The sequence below is a fragment of the Balaenoptera ricei genome, chromosome 2 (assembly GCF_028023285.1).
Source record: "Balaenoptera ricei isolate mBalRic1 chromosome 2, mBalRic1.hap2, whole genome shotgun sequence".
In the NCBI taxonomy this organism is placed as follows: domain Eukaryota; kingdom Metazoa; phylum Chordata; class Mammalia; order Artiodactyla; family Balaenopteridae; genus Balaenoptera; species Balaenoptera ricei.
The window spans coordinates 153621181-153640149 of record NC_082640.1 but is presented as its reverse complement, the minus strand read 5'-3'; positions in this window follow the sequence as shown (position 1 = coordinate 153640149).

Genomic DNA, 18969 nt, shown 5'->3' with positions numbered 1-18969 from the left:
CAAGGGCCACAGCTGTTTCACAAAACTCAAGTCCCTGGCTCAACCCACATCCAACGCAAGGAAATCCAGATAAACAGTCTTCAGGATTCCCTGGAAACAGCCATATCCAAAAAGGAAAGGAAAAAAAAAAAAAAAAAAGGTTTGTGTGTGCGTGTGAAGAGAGACCTAGTTCATTTTCTAAGTTCTTAAATGCATAAAATAAGTAATAATTCAAGAAATTTCCTTTGGTTCCTCAATGAATTTTTTTCCCCTTTAGCTCGGGGTTTCTCAACCTCAGCGCTATTGGCATTTGGACCAAATAATTCTTTCTTTGGGGGCTGTCCTGTGCAATTTAGGATGTGTAGCAGCACCCCTGCTCTCTTACCCACTAGATACCAACAGCACCACTACCCCCATTTGTGACCATCAAAAATGCCTCTAAACGTTGTCAAAGATCTGGGAGACAAACTCACCTCCATTTGAGAACCACTGATCTAGCTGTTCAAAGAAACGGCCTCCTTAGAAGTAGTCTCTCTACCCATCCCTTCCAACTGCCTGGCCTCAAGCAGTTTTGCAAAAGACCCCACCCAAATGAACCCTCCAACTACCTAGCCTTGCTTCCCCAGCTGCTTGGACTCCTCTGTCACAGAACCCCATCCTAATAAAATGCTGACAACTCTCTGTGAGATAGCAGCTACTGACCTCAAAATATGTGGAAATTTCTTTGTGAAATGCTATACAAATGTTAATTATTATTTTTACTTTCTAAAGGTATTTTCATCTTAAAAAAGGGTAGAACCTATGGCAAATAAAAAATTTATTCTCTGGTAAATAGAGCCATTCCTGGAATCCCAAAATCACTCAAATTACTGGTCTCGTGTGCAAAAAAATGAAGGATAGCTGGAAGAATGGAAGGTATAGAAACTGGAGGCAAGGTGATTGGATTTGAGTTTTAGCTTTGAAATTAACTAGTTCCGTGATTTGGGTGCGTGACAAGTTTCCTGGGCCTAAATTTTCTCATGTGTAAATTAACAAGTTAACTACTTTTACTTTTTTCTAGTTTTAAGATTCTGGAAGCCTCTGCATATGTAGTCTAACATGGATAGCATAGGGAGTTAAGAAAATATAATATTCATCCCCAAATAGAATGAAATGGGCAATCTGTGGTTTAAACCTCCCTGTCAGACGGCACTTTACCCACTGAATCACCCTGGCAAATTTATAACTAAGAACTTTGGATGAATAATGAAAGCCAAACTGTAAAATCAAGTGAACGGTGCAGAGTAACCATAGTAAATACCCTTCCTCCTTCCTCATCTTGGCATCTGTTCAGTGCATCATCTGACAACAACTTCTATTACATGTTGATGTAATAAAATGTTGTGCTGTTTATTTCATTAAAGGCTTGGGGGAAATATATTAATATTGCATTTCAGATATTTGCAACAGGTCTGAAATCTCAGTTTTCAAGATTCATTAACCGTTATATGTGAAATTCGTAACTAAGGCTATTACATCCCTTTGGTCTTATCACCTCTGTGTACTAGTGAAATCTGAGTTTTCGTAACTGAATTAATAGCCTAATCACCTTATAATTGTATGAACCAGATGATCAGAAATAATGTAAATTAAAAGAAGAATACTCACTGATTCAGATATGAGAAGTTATGAAACAACAAATTAGTAGGTACATTAATTATTAAACAAATATCTAAAATTTTTATCAATGCAAAAAAACCCAGAAAGCGAACCAACAAACCATGAACTTTTCTAATTTAATTGGGTTTAGTTATTATTATTTTGATATTTTATAGTACTTCTTAACCTTTCATAAACCTAGCTAAAAATATTATGTCCCTAAGCTAAGAACACTATGCAGTTGTTGCCATGTGGAATGGGAGGTCCCACTGTCTGAGTTAGCACCAGTATCATTCAGTATAGGTCAGTATCATTCAACTCAACTGACTTTAATAAATATTTACTCATTATTTTAAAAAATGTATACTGAGTACTTCCTATGTGCTAAGAACTGGGCTGTAGGGAATCAAAACATGTGACAGCTCCTGTCCTGGACTATAAAAAGGTGAGGAAAGGGAAAAGTAAGGCAAGTTCATATAGGTAAGATACAAGGGAAAATATGGTAAATGAAAATAAGGTGCTCTATGGACTTAGAGAAAGGTATTCTTATACTAAGAGAAGCTTTACTAACTTCTAATGACAGGGGGGTAGAGAGAGGGACAGAGAGTAAACTACAATGAAAATACCCACAGTAATAGGAAAACCGAGATCTTACACATGGCTTTAGAAAAATAGATATAAAATTTTTAATCAATTTGAATGACTTGAGTACAGTCCACAGAGACAAACATGGGCTTATATGGGAACAGCAAGTAGTCTGCAATAACTTCAGGGTAGGATATTAGTCATTTATCACACTTTTATTTGTACCCTTCTTAGTTGGTCCTTTGCTAGGCTGAAGATGTATAGATAAATAAAACATGACCCAGGAGAATTTTTATTTTGCAGAGAGGTAGTAGGCAAATTTGGAGCTTGGAAATTTTTCTAATGAAGGGAAGTCCAAGACTGAATGCCAAGAGAAAGGAAATCAAATTTGTTCTCCTTGAACAGGGCTATAAAGTGACCCACATCTTTTCCTCACCAAGCTCCCAATCAAATCTCTATTTTGTTAGTGTGTTAATCTCACCTGTCACTTTGATTCATATCCATATGTGAATACCTGTCTGTGACTGAGTCTGGAGTGGTACCTGTGCTGAACTCCAAAGAGCTGAACTCTAATGCCTCTTCTAGCCTCTCTTGCACTCACTCTGATTGAGATTTAACTCCACCACTGAGTCAGAACAGCCTTTCTCAAGAGCCACTTTCCTAAATGCAAAGGTCAATGCTCAGTCCTCATCTTCCTTGACCTGCCAGCAGCGTTTGACACCGTTGAGCATTTTCTCCATTTTGTGCTCTGGGCTCCTGCAATACCACTCTAGCTTCTTGCCCTACCCACTGGATCCTCCTGTTCAGTCTCCTTCGCTGGTTCTTTTTTATATCCCCCTGAATGCTAAAAGTTGGAGTGTCCCAGAGCTCTCACATGCAATATTTTACTTCTCTCTCTTCCTGAGTTTGAACAAACAGCCCTAACATTTACTAGATGTTTAATCAGAAGAAAGTTACTTAATTTCTCTAAGACTCAATTTCCTCATCTATAAATTGAGGATAATAAAATTAGCTACCTCCAGTGGTTATAGGGACTAAATGAAATGTATATGTAAAGTGCTTAGAACAGTGCCCGACACTGTATGCATTAACTACTTGTCCTTATTCTTTTTTTTTTTCATTCAGTCACCAAAATCATTTATTATAATGATATATTTAATCAGTTGGCTTAATTTTGTTAAATTTTTTCTTAATTTAATTTAATTAATTTACTTTTTATACAAGTTCTTATTAGTTATCTATTTTATACATATTAGTGTATATATGTCAATCCCAATCTCCCAATTCATCCCACAACCACCACTATCCCCACCACACTCCCCCCTTGGCGTCCATACGTTTGTTCTCTATATCTCTGTCTCTATTTCTGCCTTGCAAACTGGTGCATCTGTACCATTTTTCTAGGTTCCACATATATGCGTTAATATATGATATTTGTTTTTCTCTTTCTGACTAACTTCACTCTGTATAACAGTCTCTAGATCCATCCACGTCTCTAAAAATGACCAAATTTCGTCCCTTTTTATGGCTGAGTAATATTCCATTGTATATATATATGTATCACATCTGCTTTAACCATTCGTCTGTCGATGGGCATTTAGGTTGCATCCATGACCTGGCTATTGTAAATAGTGCTGCAGTGAACATTGGGGTGCATGTGTCTTTTTGAATTATGGTTTTCTCTGGGTGTATGCCCAGTAGTGGGATTGTTGGGTCATATGGTAGTTCTATTTTTAGTTTTTTAAGGAACCTCCATACTGTTCTCCATAGTGGCTGTATCAATTTACATTCCCACCAACAGTGCAGGAGGGTTCCCTTTTCTACACACCCTCTCCAGCATTTGTTGTTAGTAGATTTTCTGATGATGCCCATTCTAACTGGTGTGAGGTGATACCTCATTGTAGTTTTGATTTGCATTTCTCTAATAATTAGTGATGTTGAGCAGCTTTTCATGTGCTTCTTGGCCATCTGTATGTCTTCTTTGGAGAAATGTCTATTTAGGTCTTCTGCCCATTTTTGGATTGGGTTGTTTGTTTTTTTAATATCGAGCTGCATGAGCTGTTTATATGTTTTGGAGATTAATCCTTTGTCTGTTGATTAGTTTGCAAATATTTTCTCCCATTCTGAGGGTTGTCTTTTCGTCTTGTTTATAGTTTCCTTTGCTGTGCAAAAGCTTTTAAGTTTCATTAGGCCCCACTTGTTTATTTTTGTTTTTATTTCCATTACTCTAGGAGGTGGGTCAAAAAAGATCTTGCTGTGATTTATGTCAAAGAGTGTTCTTCCTATGTTTTCCTCTAAGAGTTTTATAGTGTCTGGTCTTACATTTAGGTCTCTCTAATCCATTTTGAGTTTATTTTTGTGTATGGTGTTAGGGAGTGTTCTAATTTCATTCTTTTACATGTAGCTGTCCAGTTTTCCCAGCACCACTTATTGAAGAGACTGTCTTTTCTCCATTGTATATCCTTGCCTCCTTTGTCATAGATTAGTTGACCATAGGTGCTTGAGTTTATCTCTGGGCTTTCTATCCTGTTCCATTGATCTATATTTCTGTTTTTGCACCAGTACCATATTGTCTTGATTACTGTAGCTTTGTAGTATAGTCTGAAGTCAGGAAGTCTGATTCCTCCAGCTCCGTTTTTTTCCCTCAAGACTGCTTTGGCTATTTGGGGTCTTTTGTGTATCCATACAAATTTTAAGATTTTTTTGTTCTAGTTTTGTAAAAAATGCCACTGGTTATTTGATAGGGATTGCATTGAATCTGTAGATTGCTTTGGGTAGTAGAGTCATTTTCACAATGTTGATTCTTCCAATCCAAGAACATGGTATATCTCTCCATCTGTTTGTGTCATCTTTGATTTCTTTCAGCAGTGTCTTATAGTTTTCTGAGTACAGGTCTTTTAGCTCCTTAGGTAGGTTTATTCCTAGGTATTTTATTCTTTTTGTTGCAATGGTGAATGGGATTGTTTCCTTAATTTCTCTCTCTGATCTTTCGTTGTTAGTGTATAGGAATGCAAGACATTTCTGTGCATTAATTTTGTATCCTGCAACTTTACCAAATTCATTGATTGGCTCTAGTAGTTTTCTGGTGGCGTCTTTAGGATTCTCTATGTATAGTATCATGTCATCTGCAAACAGTGACAGTTTTACTTCTTCTTTTCCAATTTGTATTCCTTTTATTTCTTTTTCTTCTCTGATGGCCGTGGCTAGGACTTCCAAAATTATGTTGAATAATAGTGGCAAGAGTAGGCATCCTTGTCTTGTTCCTGATCTTAGAGGAAATGCTTTCAGTTTTTCACCATTGAGAATGATGTTTGCTGTGGGTTTGTTGTATATGGCCTTTATTATGTTGGGGTAGGTTCCCTCTATGCCCACTTTCTGGAGAGTTTCTTTCATAAATGGGTGTTGAATTTTGTCAAAAGCTTTTTCTGCATCTATTGAGATGATCATATGGTTTTTATTCTTCAATTCGTTGATGTGGTGTATCACATTGATTGATTTGCATATATTGAAGAATCCTTGCATCCCTGGGATAAATCCCACTTGATCATGGTGTATGATCCTTTTAATGTGTTGTTGGATTCTGTTTGCTAGTATTTTGTTGAGGATTTTTGCATCTATATTCATCAGTGATATTGGTCTGTAATTTTGTTTTTTTGTAGTATCTTTATTTGGTTTTGGTATCAGGGTGATGGTGGCCTCATAGAATGAGTTTGGAAGTATTTCTTCCTCTGCTATATTTTGGAAGAGTTTGAAAAGGATGGGTGTTAGTTTGATAGAATTCACCTGTGAAGCCATCTGGTCCTGGACTTTTGTTTGTTAGAAGATTTTTTTTAACATCTTTATTGGAGTATAATTGCTTTACAATGGTGTGTTAGTTTCTGCTTTATAACAAAGTGAATCAGTTGTACATATACATATGTTCCCATATCTCTTCCCTCTTGCGTGTTAGAAGATTTTTAATCACAGTTTCAATTTCATTACTTGTGATTGGTCTGTTCATATTTTCTGTTTCTTCCTGGTTCAGTCTTGGAAGTTTATACCTTTCTAAGAATTTGTCCATTTCTTCCAGGTTGTCCATTTTATTGGCATAGAGTTGCTTGTAGTAGTCTCTTAGGATGTGTTGTATTACTGTGGTGTCTGTTGTAACTTCTCCTTTTTCATTTCTAATTTTACTGATTTGAGTCCTCTCCCTCTTTTTCTTGATGAGTCTGGCCAAAGATTTATCAATTTCGTTTATCTTCTCAAAGAACCATCTCTTAGTTTTATTGATCTTTGCTATTGCTTTATTTGTTTCTATTTCATTTATTTCTGCTCTGATCTTTATGATTTCCTTCTACTAACTTAGGATTTTGTTCTTCTTTCTCTAGTTCCTATAAGGTGTAAGGTTAGATTGTTTATTTTAGATTTTTCTTGTTTCTTGAGGTAGGATTGTATTGCTATAAACTTCCCTCTTAGTACTGCTTTTGCTGCATCCCATAGGTTTTGGATCATCATGTTTTCGTTGTCATTTGTCTCTAGGTATTTTTTGATTTCCTCTTTGATTTCTTCAATGATCTCTTGGTTATTTAGTAACGTATTGTTTAGCCTCCATGTTTTTGTGTTTTTTACGGTTTTTTTTTCCCTGTAATTGATTTCCAATCTCATAGCGTTGTAGTCAGAAAAGATGCTTGATGTGATTTCAGTTTTCTTAAAGTTACCGAGGCTTCATTTGATCTATCCTGGAGAATGTTCTGTGTGCACTTGAGAAGAAAGTATAATCTGCTGTTTTTGGATGCAATGTCCTATAAATATCCATGAACTCTATCTGGTCTATTGTATCATTTAAAGCTTGTGTTTCTTTATTAATTTTCTGTCTGGATGATCTGTCCATTGGTGTAAGTGAAGTGTTAAAGTCCCCCACTATTATTGTGTTACTGTCGATTTCCTCTTTTATGGCTGTTAGCAGTTGCCTTATGTATTGAGGTGCTCCTATGTTGGGTGCATTTATATTTATAATTGTTATATCTTCTTCTTGGATTGATCCCTTGATCATTATGTAGTGTCCTTCCTTGTCTCTTGTAACATTCTTTATTTTAAAGTCTATTTTATCGATATGAGTATTGCTACTCCTCTTTCCTTTGATTTCCATTTGCATGGAATATCTTTTTCCATCCCCTCACTTTCAGTCTGTATGTGTCCATAGGTCTGAAGTGGGTCTCTTGTAGACAGCATATAGACGGCTCTTGTTTTTGTATCCATTCAGGGAGCCTGTGTCTTTTGGTTGGAGCATTTAATCCATTCACATTTAAGGTAATTATCAATACATATGTTCCTATTACCATTTTCTTAATTGTTATGGGTTTGTTTTTGTGGATCTTTTTCTTCTCTTGTGTTTCCTGCTTAGAGAAGTTCCTTTAGCATTTGTTGTAGAGCTGGTTTGGTGGTGCTGAATTCTCTTAGCTTTCGCTCGTCTGTAAAGCTTTTGATTTCTCCATCGAATCTGAATGAGATCCTTGCTGGGTAGAGTAATCTTGGTTGTAGGTTCTTCCCTTTCATCACTTTAAATATATCATGCCACTCCCTTCTGGCTTGTAGAGTTTCTGGTTAGAAATCAGCTGTCAACCTTATGGGAGTTCCCTTGTATGTTATTTTTCATTTTTCCCCTGTTGCTTTCAATAATTTTTCTTTGTCTTTAATTTTTGTCAGTTTAATTACTATGTGTCTTGGCGTGTTTCTCCTTGGATTTATCCTGCCTGGGACTTTCTATGCTTCCTGGACTTGGATGGCTATTTCCTTTCCTGTGCTAGGGAAGTTTTTAACTATAACTTCTTCCAATATTTTCTCAGGTCCTTTCTCTCTCTCTTCTTCTTCTGGGACCCCTATAATGCGAATGTTGTTGCGTTTAATGTTGTCCCAGAGGTCTCTTAGGCTGTCTTCTTTCTTTTCATTCCTTTTTCTTTATTCTGTTCCGTGGCAGTGAATTCCACCATTCTGTCTTCCAGGTCACTTATCCGTTCTTTTGCCTCAGTTATTCTGTTATTGATTCCTTCTAGTGTATTTTTCATTTCAGTTATTGTATTGTTCATCTCTGTTTGTTCTTTAATTCTTCTAGGTCTTTGTTAAACGTTTCTTGCATCTTCCTGTTCTTTACCTCCATTCTTTTTCTGAGGTCCTGGATCATCTTCACTATCATTATTCTGAATTCTTTTTCTGGAAGGTTTCCTATCTCCACTTCATTTAGTTGTTTTTGTGGGGTTTTATCTTGTTCCTTCATCTGGTACATAGTCCTCTGCCTTTTCATTTTGTCTGTCTCTCTGTAAATGTGCTTTTTGTTTCACAAGCTGCAGGATTGTAGTTCTTCTTGCTTCTGCTGTCTGCCCTCTGGTGGATGAGGCTACCTAAGATGCTTGTGCAAGCTTCCTGATGGGAGGGACTGGTGGTGGGTAGAGCTGGGTGTTGCTCTGGTAGGCAGAGCTCAGTAAAACTTTAATCCACTTGTCTGCTGATGGGTGGGGCTCGTTCCCTCCCTGTTGGTTATTTGGCCTGATGTGACCCAGCACTGGAGCCTACCTGGCTCCTTGGTCAGGCTAATGGTGGACTCTGGGAGGGCTCATGCCAAGGAGTACTTCCCAGAACTTCTGCTGCCAGTGTCCTTGACCCCGCGGTGAGCCACAGTCACTCCCCACCTCTGCAGGAGACCCTCCAACACTAGCACGTAGGTCTGGTTCAGTCTTCCATGGGGTCACTGCAACTTCCCCTGGGTCCTCATGTGCACACTACTTTGTGTGTGCCCTCGAAGAGTGGAGTCTCTGTTTCCCCCATTCTTTTCGAAGTCCTGCAATCAAATCCCACTAACCTTCAAAGTCTGATTCTCTAGGAATTCCTCCTCCCACTGCCGATCCCCAGGTTGGGAAGCCTGACGTGGGTTTCAGAACCTTCACTCCCGTGGGTGGACTTTGGTGGTATAAGTGTTCTCCAGTTTGTGAGTCACCCACCTAGCAGTTATGGGATTTGATTATATTGTGATTGCGCCCCTCCTACTGTCTTGTTGTGGCTTCTCCTTTGTCTTTGGATGTGGGGTATCTTTTTTTGGTGAGTTCCAGTGTCTTCCTGTCAATGATTGTTCAGCAGTTATTTGTGATTCCGGTGCTCTCACAAGAGAGAGTGAGCACACGTCCTTCTACTCTGCCATCTCTACTACTCTGCCAGATTTTCCTAAATCTCAGAGTGAAGAAAGTCCAGCCCAGCCACGCTGTTGTCCAGACTGCCTTTGGACTCTGTCTGTAACATCAGCCCTTCCTTCAGTCTCCAGCCTGCCCACCTGCCCACCCACCCTGCATCTCTGGACTCACCAGACCCCCAGGCTCATGAGCCAAGGTTTAAAATAAATCTCTTTCTCTCTGTCTCTCTCTCTCTCTCTCTCTCTCTCACACACACACACACACCCTCCTGGTTCTGTTTCTCTGAAGCACCCTGTCTAACAGAGGACTCTTAGAGGCACTAAGAGAGATCTACAAGGAAAAAAACTACTTGTCCTTATTCTTACCATCATGTTCTTTATCACTCATTCCCTACATGATTTTGTCTAGTCTCAGTGGCTTTAAATTCCATCTTTACACTATAAACTCTAAGTTTATCTCTAGCCTGAACTTCTGCCCTAAACTCCAGAATCACCTATTCAACTGTTGGCTCAACATCTCCATTTGAATTTCTAATGAGCATTACAAATTTAACACGTCAAACTTTCATTTTCATCCAGTTTTCTTCATTTCAGTATATGGTAATGCCACTATTCCAGTTGTTCAGCCTTTCTTTACCACTGAACTTCTGATCCACCAGGAAATCCTTTTATTTCTACCTTCCAAATGTTTCCAGACTCTAACCACTTTTTTTTTAATTAATTAATTTATTTTGGCTGTGTTGGGCTTCGTTGCTGTGCACAGGCTTTCTCTAATTGCAGTGAGCGGGGGCTACTCTTCATTGCAGTGCACGGGCTCCTCATTGTGGTGGCTTCTCTTGTTGCAGAGCACGGGCTCTAGGCTCATGGGCTTCAGTAGTTGTGGCACATGGGCTCAGTAGTTGTGGCTCACAGGCTCTAGAGCGCAGGCTCAGTAGTGTAGCACATGGGCTTTGTTGCTCTGAGGCATGTGGGATCTTCCCGGACCAGGGCTCGAACACATGTCCCCTGCATTGACAGGCGGATTTTTAACCACTGCGCCACCAGGGAAGTCCCCAGAGTGATAGTATATTAAATGAAATGCAAGATGAAGTAATTTGGAGTGTAAGCATAAAACATACTAAATGTAATGGTTATTAAGATACTAAAAACACAGTTTTGTGCATTTCTCAATCTAGAAATAAAACTAGTCAATGTTAAATTAAACACATGAGGGTCTAACATTTCCTTAATTCATTATTTTTTAGTTTGTATTACAAAATAAACATTTTTTCTGACTAGCAGAATTATCCCTCATCCTTACTCTGATCCACGTCCATGATTTTTACCTGATTTTGTTTGCCTAGATACAACTCGGAGCCGGCGAGACCATGAAGTAGCCGGTAGAGATTACCACTTTGTTTCACGGCAGGCATTTGAGGCAGACGTAGCAGCTGGAAAGTTCATTGAGCATGGTGAATTTGAGAAGAATTTGTATGGAACCAGCATAGATTCTGTACGACAAGTGATCAACTCGGGCAAAATATGTCTTTTAAGTCTTCGTACACAGGTAAAACTATTTTGGTTTAGGGTGTTGAACTTGAGGACATTTTTCACAGAGTAATTTTTAGTGGAAACTGTATTTTGGTCCAAGAACCACAGGACCTAATTAAGTTCTCATACAGTTTTTTCACACTGATTCCCTACGAATTTAAGTTGCTAAATCTCTTTCAGTTTCCTCTGAGGGGAAAATACATATATTCCATACTTACATATATGTACATGTACATGTTTTCTGAAACTTAAAATACAATAACTGTAGTGCTGGTATAGTACTTTAGTATTTTAAAGGTTATAAAAGAATTTCCCTTTCCTGATTCTTATATGAGAAAAATTAGAATAATTAGAGGTCATTTTTATGGTTTTAAATGACATAGTTCAAGTATTAGCAAATATCATAATGAGTGCTGGGTTGTATCTAACGAAATGTCCACTGTTCTATTATCTGTCATACAAAAGAAAACCTTCAAAAATTACTAACAATTGCTTTTTAGATTTCCATTAAAAATAAAATAATTTTAGAAATTTGGGATTTTTAAGATTGTGTTTGTTGTGATATTTTTTTCCTTTTTCTACATTGTACAGCTTTAGCATAAAACTTTCCTTAATGTGGTGGAACCTACTGTGTATGTCAACTCACGAGACATAGGCAGTGGTCATTAAAGAGATGTATATGAAAGAGAATTGAGGGACTTCCCTGGTGGCGCAGGGGTTAAGAATCCTCCTGCCAGTGCAGGGGACACGGGTTCAAGCCCTGGTTTGGGAAGATCCCACATGCCGCGGAGCAACTAAGCCCGTGCACCACAACTACCGAGCCTGCGCTCTAGAGCCTGTGAAGTACAACTGCTGAGTCCATGTGCCACAACTACTGAAGCCCATGTGCCTAGAGCCCGTGCTCCGCAACAAGAGAAGCCACCGCAGTGAGAAGCCTGCGCACCACAATGAAGAGTAGCCCCCCACCCCGCTTGCCGCAACTAGAGAAAGTCCGCGCGCAGCAACAAAGACCCAATGCAGCCAAAGATAAATAAATTTATTTTAAAAAAAAGAGAGAGAGAGAATTGACTCCAAAATGGCTTTCCTGAAATAGTAATTAGGTCTTCTTTATTTTTTAGTGAACAAAAGAGCTTATTAGACTCTGTTTCGTTGCTGTGCACGGGCTTTCTCTAATTGCAGTGAGTGGGGGCTACTCTTCATTGCGGTGCACGGGCTTCTCATTGTGGTGGCTTCTCTTGTTGCAGAGCACGGGCTCTAGGCCCATGGGCTTCAGTAGTTGTGGCACGTGGGCTCAGTAGTTGTGGCTCGCAGGCTCTAGAGCACAGGCTCAGTAGTGTAGCACACGGGCTTTGTTGCTCTGAGGCATGTGGGATCTTCCTGTACCAGGGCTCGAACACATGTCTCCTGCATTGACAGGCGGATTCTTAACACTGCGCCACCAGGGAAGTCCCCAGACTCTAACCACTTCTCACCAACCCCACTGCTACCACCCTACTCCAAGACATCATCATCTTTTGCCTAGATTACTGTGATATGCTCTTCCCACCCGTATTTTCTCTTCTCGATACTACAGCCACAGTGAACCTGCTAAAATAAAAGTGAGATCAAGTTACTGCTCTGCTTAGTTGCCTATAGCCTGGCATGATCTCCCTGACCTCAACTCTTACTACACTCTTCCTTCTCGTTTCATACCAGCCACACTGGCATCTTTGCTGCTCCTCCATATTCCAACAGCTTCTGCCTCAGAGCCTTTGCATTTGCTATTTCTTATGCCTGAAACATCCAATCTCCATATGCTTATTCTCCCTCACTTCCTTTAGGTCTCATTTCAAACGTTATCTTATCAGTGAGACCTGTCTTATTCTAGATAAAATCTAGAACATCTCTCATGCCCCATCTCCCAGCACTCCTTATCCCTTCTCCCCAACTTTATTTTTCATTGTATTTATTCGCCATCTGACATATTGCATATTTGTTATCTGTCTCCCCAAACTAGAATGTAATGGCAAAGACTTTGTCTATTTTACTCACCGCTACTTATTTTTAGATTCCCCAGTATCTAAAATAGTTCTTAACATAGTTAGGAGATAGTTCTAACTAGTACTCAATAAATATTTGATGAGTGAATGAATGATTGAAATAGACCTGAGTATGTGGAATAAGGATGATGATGAAAGGGTCAAAGAAAAACTTCAGCTTTGTCAAATGTTTGGCCTATGACTAGCCTTAGAAATAATTTCTGCCTAAAGATGATTGTTTTTGCTCTTAGGTAGTACTCTGTGTTGAGGGAGGGAGACAGTATAACAAATAAAAAAAAGGAAGAGAAAACTATTTGTTCTTCACCACCTCCTTCCTGTGCTTCATGGGTCATTCCATTTGCTATAATAAATCCTCATCTATCTGATAAAGCTGAGAATTAGAAAGCAAAAATCTCCTTCAAAAGTAGTAATAGATATAACTAATTCGTTGCACTTAGCTTTTACTTCTGAACTTGCACAAGTCTCTGACAAGCTTAGATATCTTGTTTCTAACATCCGACAGATTATAAGGGCTTATTATGTGTGTGACCCTTTAATGGACGTGTCAGTTCAGAGCATACATACCCCTGCCATGAGACAGGGTAGGGGAAGTCTTAACCTGAGGAAGGGAGTTTCTGATGGAAATTACAGGTCACATAGAGGAGATAGTTCTAACCAGGAATTTGCAAAAACTCAGTGGAAACATATATCTGGGACTTTACAAACTTCTTTCTCATGGACAAGTCCTAACTTTGATATGTGATAGACTCCAGGAGAAACAGAATATGCATTTGCCCTCAACAAGTTTTAAAAAATGTGTTGGGTTGAATGAGAGATCTGGAGTACCACAGTGGACACTTTAGGGCCACTGAGAAAAAAAAAAGGTATCTTTTTTTCCCTTTTTCCAGAGTATTTTTTAGAAGAATTTTTCAAACCATATTTGATAATATAAACAGTTTTAAATCAAGTAAAAGTAAATAGTGTGAAGCTGGTGCCAGGGCCTGACTAACCAAGTACTTAGACTGAAAGCTTTCAGGCCTCATAGCACCTGGATAACACCTGAATCAAATGCTAGAGGGTGGAGTAGCAAACAGGAGTACCCCAAGCGTTGTGATCTCGGTTCAAGGCACAGAAGAGCTGAGAATAGTTTGGCAACAAGAATAAAAATGCACTGACTTTTTTTCTTTGAAATCTAGAATAGGAAATGAATATACCTAGGATCATGGTTAAATGTATGAACTAACTGTTGGGGTTTTTTTTTCTAACTTTAAAAATATATAATTTGTAAACATCTATTACATAAACCACATGTTTAAAGGCTCTTGAAAGTATGCAGAAACTCTGAGAGTTTCCTGTTTCTTCTCATCTGGTAACCTAGAAGTCAAAGACATTATTCAAAATCACAGTTTAACAATTATTCCTTGAAAACTATCTTTTAGCACAATTATGTTTAGCAGTGAAAAGAGCTGACCCCTTGTAAAGCATTAGAAGATTAATAGTTACCTTTGCTTTATGCTGTTATTTTTTCTCTTACATTTGAATTATTAGCTTTAATGAGAAAATTGAGCTCTTTCAAAGGGTGTCCAAAACATGTTAACGTATTTCACAAAACATCTAGAAGTTCTCGTATAAAATATACCCAGAAAGACAAGCTCTTCTAATAGAAAAATTAAGGCTGAGATTTTGTGATGCAAAATTACATGCAAATATAATCTGTTTCTGAGGGTTAGGAGACCGGGAGCTTAGTTCAGCTGGGAGCTTAGTTCAGCTGGGTGGCTCTGGCTCAAGTTCTCTCCTAAGGTTACAGTTAAGATGTCAGCTGGGCCTGCAGTCATCTGAAGGCATGACTAGGACTGGAGGAAGTGCTTCCAGGAATTTTCTTCACATAGCTGTTAGCTAGGGGCCTTAGTTTCTTGCCATGTGGACCTTTCCTTAGGATATGACAGCTGACTTCTCCCAGAATAAGCAGTCCAAGGGAGAAACAACCAAGATGGAAACTGCAGGGCCTTTTTATGACCTAGCCTCCAAAACCACACTCCATCACTGCCACTTTATCCTCTTGAAGCAAGCCTCTAAATCCAGCCCACACCCAAGGCAAAGGCAACAGATTCCAACTCTTGAAGGGAGGAGTACCAAGCATCTGTGGACATATTTTTAAAACCACCAGGTAATCTAACATTTTATAAGTACTTTAGGCATCAATAAATTACATGTGAACATATTTAGGGCTGAGGAATATTTTATCTGTGAGCTTTGAGCTTTTTACTCTCCTCTGAGCAATGACCACGAGGATCAGGTAGATAAAATCAAATAATGTTCAAAGCATTATCACAGTCTATTGTCTGTGTCCACATTCCCTCTAACAATAGCTGTGTTACTTGCCTCTCTCCCAAACCCACCCAGGACCTACTCCAGTTCTTGCAGAAGATCCTTATTTCCTTTCTTATGAGCATAGGAAATGTCATACTCCCACAGCAGGGCTGCTTTCCACACATAGCAAAACAATTTTGATACGGCACTTTGTCAAAAGGTGTGAACAGTTCAAATAAATTCATACTCTAAAATTCTATAAAGTTGCCCTTGTTTTCACACAGACTTAGCTCTAGTGAACTTTGATAGATTCCTGTGGCATGAGTCTCCCTTTCAGAAGTCATGCCGCTTTTCCCCTAGTAAGAAGGCTTTATTTACGTGTTCAGTGAGCCACAGAGACTTTCTGCCCTGCAAAATCTAGATCTGCTTGATATATTTAAAGATACAAGGATCTCTCAAATAACAGACAAGTTATGATGGTGAGGTTTTTATATCAGTTCCAAAACCAAAACACCTTATTTGATCTATAATATTGCTCCTACAGAACTTCACCAATGCATCAGAAAATGTGTTCCAAGTTAAAACTTATTACTGTGGGAATTGATTGCTTCCTGTACTACTCACGCTAGTTCTCTAGCCAGAAAATCCGGGACACCCCTACTTTGTCCTGGTCCCATGCAGTGGTGCCAGTAGCAGGGAAGGTAAGAGCTGTCTCTGTGGCTCGGAGTCCTGTAGCAGTAGCAGTGACAGAGGACAAATCTGCACTTCTGATGTCTCAGCCTGTTTATATCTAAAGGCTCTTCTAACAAGTATTATACATTCAAGGACTGACTTTATGTCTAAATCATGGAGATCATCTGCTTCCTAGAAAGGTAACACTGCACTCACTTGCATCAGCCATGTATTAATAATTAGCTTATTGGTCTTTAGTTGAATTTTCCTTAAATATTGACATTAACAGACCTTTGACAGTTGACAGCCAGTTATGCTCAAGATTAATATCTGGTATTTATAGGTAACACTTATTTATCCATCCACAGGGAATATCACCCTCATTTTATTGAAAGATTTCCAAAGTATAGTTTAAAATATTTTTGTTTTAAAGTAGAATGAATCATGAACATATTTTTCCTTATAATAGGCATTGTCTTAAGAATTGTGTTCTAAGGCTATGCTGATCATATTGGATAGCACAGATATTGAGCTTTTCATAATCACAGAAATTCTACTGGACAGTGCTGTACTAAGGAATCAATGTGCTATCCCATGAGCTATTTTTACAGCAGGACAATATGGAAAATAATATAAAGGAGTACTGGTGCGAATTCTAAAAGCTTAGGTAAATGTTATAAACCTGTCTTACGTGTTATATAACAAAGAATAATGAATATTGCAGAAAGTTGAAACAACCCAATTATGGAATATTTATGAATTTTCTTTGACCAAAAACCTATTTTTAAGAAAAAAATTCAGTACATTATTAAGAGCAAGCAAGTTTGTGTGTGTGTGTGTGTGTGTGTGTGTGTGTGTGTGTATATGTTTAAACCTAATAAAAATTTGCAACTTCAGGCTGAACTTCCTTGAGTTTCTTTTTTTCTATAAAAATATGGTACTACCTTAAAAAAATTGTTTTATTGAGGTATAATTTATATTCAATAAAATGCACCCACTTTAAAGTGTTAAGTTAGATAAATGCATACACCAGTGTACTACCACCCCAGTCAAGATATAGAACTTTCCTTCACCTCAAAGAGTGTCCTTTACCACCTTGCAGTCAATACCTTCCAGCCCACCCTGATCCCATGCAACCACTGATCTAATTTGTCTTTAAAAATTGGTTTTACCTTCTCAATGTTCATATAAATGGAATCATATAGTATGTATTCTTTTTGTATCTGACTTCATTGTTGTTGTTGTTGCATCTATTTTCGTTGCTGTCATTTAGTATCACTGTATGAATACACAGTACCACAGTTTGTTGAACTGTTTCTCTGTTGGCGGGTATTTGGGTTGTTTTCAGATTTTGGTTATTATGAACAAAACTCCTATGGGAGTTTGTATATAAGTCTTGTTTTGAACATATGTCTTGTTGTGAACATGTTTTTATTTTTCTTGAGTAAATACCTGGAGTAGGATTGTTTGGTCATATGATACGAATGTCTTGGGACTTCCCTGGTGGTCCAGTGGTTAAGAATCTGCCTTCCAATGCGAGGGACACGGGTTCGATCCCTGGTTGGGGAACTAAGATCTCACATGCCGCGGGGCAACTAAGCATGTGTGCTGCAACTAAAGAGAAGCCTGTGTGCTGTGACGAAGAGCCTACGTGCCACAACTGAGACCCAACTAAGCCAAAAATAAATAAATTTAAACAAAAAAGAATATCTTAACTTTGTAAGACATTTCCTGTTTTCCAAAGTGGTTGTACAGGGGCCATGATGTATGAAAGATCTAGTTGTTCCACATAGTCACCTGCAGTTGGTGTGGTCTGGTACTGCCTTTTGAAGGACTCTGTTACTAGGTAATAGTACTCAGTCTTAGTTGTGACTTCCCTGCAGAATCAATTTGCTCCAGATAATCACTCTCAAGGAAGCATTTCCTGTAATGAGACAGCCATCTCCAAATTAGAAACTGTTAGTTTATATATATTCATAACTTAAAAATGACCCCGATAGTAATCTTATCTTGGTTGCCCCCTATTTTATTTCTGATTGTAGAAGTGGGAAAGAAATCCCTTTCATCTTTGGAACAGCAAGGAAAAAACAAGGAAGAATCCCCTGGGCTGTGGGCCAAGGGGGATGAGTAGAGGATTTTCCTCTACAGCAACATTAATAGAAATCTAATGTGAGCCACATACGTAATTTTGTGACATACTATTTAGTAGTAAAAAGAAACAGATGAAATTAATTTATAAATTTTTAACCCAATACAGCTAAAATATTATAATTTAAACACACAATCAATATAATAATTATTGAGATATTTTACATTCTTTTTTTCATACTAAGACTTAAAAATTTGATGTGTACGTTACACTTTATCACAGTACAGATGCTAAATTTTCAACAGTTGAAGTGAAAAAATGTAGCCTTACCAAAACAATATTTATGTTTAATAAAGAAAACTTCTACACTGCTTAAGTTTTTTTACATTTAAATTTAATTAAAATTAAAAGAAATTTAAAATTCACTTTCTCAGTTGCACTAGTCACATTTCAAGTGCTCAGTAGAGCCATACATATGAGTTGCTACCATACTGGACCACGTAGTTCTAGACAGCTGTCTGTGGGACAGGAAGAGGAAGATGGAGGTGAGACATATTTGTTATTGCAACTCAGGTCACTGTAGAAATACCAGTACTATTTGTGTGAAATTCGAAAAAAATATATATTTTTTAGCTGTATGATTTTGAATAGATAACTTAATCTCTCTAAGCTTCACTATCACCATCTGTCTGTAAAACAGGACAGTAATCATACCCCTCAGATCAAAGTGAAGATTGAGAATGCATGCAAAGCACATTGTAGAATGACTGGCAGCTTTTTGAAAATGAGTAAGTGGTAGCTTTTAAAAATCCAAATGATTCTTTGGATGGAGGCTGTCTGTACTTTCTTTTTTATTTTTAAAAGCATCGAGAGTTTTAAAAAACCTGTTTGAAAATGGCATTCATTGATTCCCTAAGTATTGCCTCTTAGGCCAGCTGCTCACTGGAACACAAAGACGGAAAGAACATGGTCCCACCTTCAAGGACCCC